We start from the raw sequence: 4,860 nt of genomic DNA, 5'->3' as shown, positions 1-4,860 counted from the left end.
CAGCGGTCGGCCTCTCCAGGTAGAACTCGGGAGTGGAAGATTCAGAGTCGAATCTCTTCTCCCTCCCTCTCCTGCTTACAAATCACTTGAAATTTATAAGTTAGTGGAACTTTGCTTGAGGGCAGCAAGGCGAACCCCATCCCTACTCACTGGAGCTCAGCTTTGATGTTTAACCTTCCTTCCCCACCCTTCCAGAACACACACATTCCCATTCCAAAACTGATTTTATAAAGACATTTTAAACATAATGCAACTTGATGTGCACTACAGCAAATTTTACAGATTTTTTTTTAATTGTTTCCAAAACGGGACCTGGATTTAAGATGTAATTTTTAAATTTCTATTTGTATTTTTTCTGCAGCAGTTGGGTTAGAGGAGGAGGAGCCTTTTAGTCTCTCATAAACTGACCTCTCTACTTCCTTGTGTATTTTTAAGATTGATTGATGATGTGGAAAGGGCTTTGCTTGTCTGCTACTGAGAACTTTACCCTTGCAGTTTTTATGGAAACTGCTTCAGAAAGAGAAAAGAAATGAACTTTACTGACTTGATATTTTTGCACCTCCCATTTTTCTAATCTGGGCTATTTTTATTTTTGTTTTTTTACAGTGAGATTTTTTTTGATCTTCAGCTACAGTAAGTTATTCCAATTTTTTTTTACATTTTTCCTGACTTTCCACTGATTTCCTTTTTATTGTTGTTACTAGTCACTATTTATTATTATACTTATGATGGTGGTGATGATGATGATAATGACACTGATGATTTTTAACCGGATTAAAATCGAGTTTTTCTGAATGTTTATAAGAATTTCTCTGACCTCCTGATTGACTTTGGAGTTTTGCATCTTGGGAGAGAAAGTGAAGGCATTAGCATTTTTAAGTGGATTGTTCACCTAAACCTTTTCTCTCCCAGCCCCACCCTTGCCCACAACCCCTTCCCTACACTGGAAATAATTTTACTGGCTGTTAAGTCTGTGACCTTATTTTTCCTGATCTTTAACTTAACTGTTTTAGAGCATCACTGAACACCTGTATTTTTAATTTTTTAATTTTTTTATTTTTTTATTTTTAATCTTTCATTTGTTAAATTTTAAAAGTGTGCTGCAATAAAATGTGTGTGGTACTACTTAACACCTATGGTGATGGCATTTTCCCAGAAAGCCATCTTCCTCCTGTTTCCCTTGAAATCCCATCCTGCTTTTCCTGTACACTACCCCTCACAAACCACAAGCTGCAGCAACATGGATGCCCAGCCTGGAGCAGCAGCAGCCAGGATGACCTGGAGCCAGGGGGGCCTTCGGAACAGATGTACACCCTTCCAGGGGGATGTTTTTCAGCTTTGTGAAGACCCTAGCATCAAACACAATGGCAAGCAATGTTACCAACAAGACAGATCCTCGCTCCATGAACTCCCGTGTGTTCATTGGGAATCTCAACACTCTTGTGGTCAAGAAGTCTGATGTAGAGGCAATCTTCTCGAAGTATGGCAAAACTGGGGCTGCTCTGTTCACAAGGGCTTTGCCTTTGTTCAGTGTGTTAATGAGAGAAATGCCCGAGCTGCAGCAGCAGGAGAGGATGGCAGAATGATTGCTGGCCAGGTTTTAGATATTAATCTGGCTGCAGAGCCAAAAGTGAACCGAGGAAAAGCAGGTGTGAAACGATCTGCAGCGGAGATGTACGGCTCCTCTTTTGACTTGGACTATGACTTTCAACGGGATTATGATGACAGGATGTACAGCTACCCAGCACGTGTTCCTCCTCCTCCTCCTATTGCTCGGACTGTAGTGCCCTCTAAACACCAGCGTGTATCAGGAAACACCTCAAGAAGGGGGAAAAGTTTCAATTCTAAGAGTGGACAACGAGGATCTTCTTCCAAGTCTGGAAAGTTGAAAGGAGATGACCTCCAGGCCATTAAGAAGGAGTTGACCCAGATTAAACAAAAAGTGGATTCTCTGCTGGAAAGCCTGGAAAAAATTGAAAAGGCGCAGAGCAAACAAGGAGTAGAGATGAAGAATGCTAAGTCAGAAGAGGAGCAGAGCAGCAGCTCCCAGAAGACAGAGGAGACTAATGTGAAGCTGGAGTCTGAGGGGCGTGCAGATGACTCTGCTGAGGAGGGGGACCTGCTGGATGATGATGACAATGAAGCTGGGGGATGACCAGCTGGAGCTGATCAAGGATGATGAAAAAGAAGCTGAGGAAGGAGAGGATAACAGAGACAACGCCAATGGCGAGGATGACTCTTAAGCACATAGTGGGGTTTAGGAATCTTATCCCATTATTTCTTTACCTAGGCGCTTGTCTAAGATCAACATTTTCACCAGAGCCTCTCCCCTAGTATCTTCAGCACATGCTCACTGTTCGCCCCATCCTTGTCCTTCCCATGTTCATTAATTCATATTGCCCTGCGCCTAGTCCCATTTTCACTTCCTCTGATGCCCCTAGTAGTTTTGTTAAGTCTTGCCCTGTAATTTTTGCTTTTAATTTTGATGCCTCTTTATGACTTAACAATAAAAAGGATGTATGGTTTTTATCAGCTGTCTCCAAAATAATCTCTTGTTAAGGCAGGGAGCACAGTTCTTCCCATTCATGAGCTCAGTAGTTGCTTCCCTAACTGCAAAAGCCATCTCATTTAGTTGAGTAGCACCTGCCAGCGGCTTTGAGTTAGAAGTGTGTGCTACCCCACATAGGAGTGCTGTGTGGGGCTGTTCAACACAACTGTAACAATGTATTTTGTGAGTGAGAGTTGGCATGTCAAATGCATCCTCTAGAAAAAAAGTAGTGCAATAGTCTTAATATTTGTTTTCTAAAGTTGATACTGTGGGTTATTTTTGTGAATAGCCTGATGTTGGGACCTTTTTTCTCAAAATAAACAAGTCCTTATTAAACCAGGAATTTGGAGAAAATAAATAAATAAATAAATACATCTTTAAAAATAATTTATTTTTTAAAAAGTAGCTCTAAGATTATGGACTACATACCCTGTAGGATTAGCTCTCATGGTTCATTGTTCACCAGTCCGAAGACTGTGAAGAATTATTCCACCTAAATGCATGAGCTGCCCCTGTGCCATGGAGAATATAGTGCAATTTGTTTTTTCTACTGAGAGGCAGTAGAAAAGCTGCAGGCTAGGAAGTGAAAAAGCTGGATTGATGAAGTCTCAGTTTCTGCTCTAATTCCTTTATGTGGCCTTGGATAAATAACTTAGCTGCTCTGATGCTGACTTTTAGAGATTAAAAACACATCCATCTGTTGATATGACTGTGTGAGGATAAAGCTGGCTTACATGAAAATACTTTATAAGTTATTTTATATTATAAGAAAAATGTTACATGGTACTGTGGTTTGAATGTGGTTCATCCCATCTGAAATTCATGTTGAAATTTAATTCCCATTGTAAGACATTACCAGGTGAGACCACAGGAGATCCACAAGAAAGTAATCAGACCTCTGCCCGTTCATGCATGGATTAATATGGTGATGGATAAATAAACAATGGGTTAGTAGGTGAATGGGTTATCTTGAAAGTGGGTCTGCCTAGAAAAGCACTTTGGCTGGATCTCTCACATACTCCATGTCTCTTGCCACGTTACGCCCTGGATTCTGCCAACAAGAAGGCCATCAGCAAATGCCCAGTGGGTGCCAACACCTTGCTCTTGGACTTCCATAACTGAATGAGCCAAAATAAACCTCTGTTCGTTATAACTGACCCAGTCTGTGGTATTGTGTTTTAGTAACAGAAAATGGACTTATACACATGCCAAACATTCTAGTTACTAAGGATTCAAGAGTGGAAACAGTTTAAAAGGAAGTAAATATCCAGTTTTAAAGAGTTTTTTATTTTAAATGCAGTTAAAAAACAGCATTTAGAAGTGCAGATGAATATATAATATTTCCACATTTTCATTAAATGCTTTTTTGGAATTCTTTCTAGAAGAATGGTTTTGCAAGTAATATTTGGCAAGCTAGGACCATAAGTTAACTAACAATTTTCTTGGCAAATGAGCATATTTATCCATCTTTGGGCTTCTGATTTTGCTATGTTAACTAAGGTATAAATTGCTGATGATATTACTGCATGGTTGATTTTTAAAGATTGCAAAACACTAGATGGATGCTTAATAAGCATAAATGCACTTTAAATCGCTACAATTCTAGCCACAAATCTATCTACTACTGAGACAGTCATTATGCTACATATCTGGCAGTTCTGTGGCACTGGAAAATTCCAGTGGATAAAAGATCAAAATAAGGCAAACAATGCTATGAAGTTCAGTCATAATAAATGCGAGTACTTGGATCACTTTCCTGGTCATCTCTCGGTCCTCATCCATAGATGAAACACAAATACATTAAAATCCACTTAGTATGAGAGCTTCTCTGATGCTAATGTGTTATATTGCTTCAGCAATTATGTGAGAAGTGAGAGTAGCTTAATTTCAAGCAGCTGACCCATTTGAGAGCTGAAGATGAAAATAGTATCAAATGAAAGTTGGGTCATGAGTACAGCCACTCAGCTAAATGAACCAAGCTCTTTTTTGATTTATCATAGGAAAACAATTGTTAGGTCATTTAGCCACAGAGAAACTCACATTATTTAGAAATAAGATTGAAAACAGGCCAGCACCGCGGCTCACTTGGCTAATCCTCTGCCTGCAGCGCCTGCACCCCAGGTTCTAGTCCCGGTTGGAGCCCTGGATTCTGTCCCGGTTGCTCTTCTTCAAGTCCAGCTCTCTGCTGTGGCCTGGGAGTGCAGTGGAAGATGGCCCAAGTCATTGGGCCCTGCACCCGTTTGGGAGACCAGAAGGAAGCACCTGGCTCCTGGTGTCGGATCGGTGCAGCGTGCTGGCCGTGGCAGCCATCT

General features: G+C 40.7%; 1 pseudogene; it reads left to right on the top strand.

Annotated features, from left to right (window-relative positions):
* The first annotated feature begins 1,103 nt into the window (after positions 1 to 1,103).
* Positions 1,104 to 2,843, top strand: LOC133774135 (heterogeneous nuclear ribonucleoprotein C-like; annotated as a pseudogene).
* The last annotated feature ends 2,017 nt before the right edge of the window (positions 2,844 to 4,860 follow it).

Source organism: Lepus europaeus, chromosome 15, assembly GCF_033115175.1.
Source record: "Lepus europaeus isolate LE1 chromosome 15, mLepTim1.pri, whole genome shotgun sequence".
Taxonomy (NCBI): domain Eukaryota; kingdom Metazoa; phylum Chordata; class Mammalia; order Lagomorpha; family Leporidae; genus Lepus; species Lepus europaeus.
Note: the sequence above shows the minus strand (reverse complement) of the source record. Positions and strands in the feature narration are given on the sequence as shown.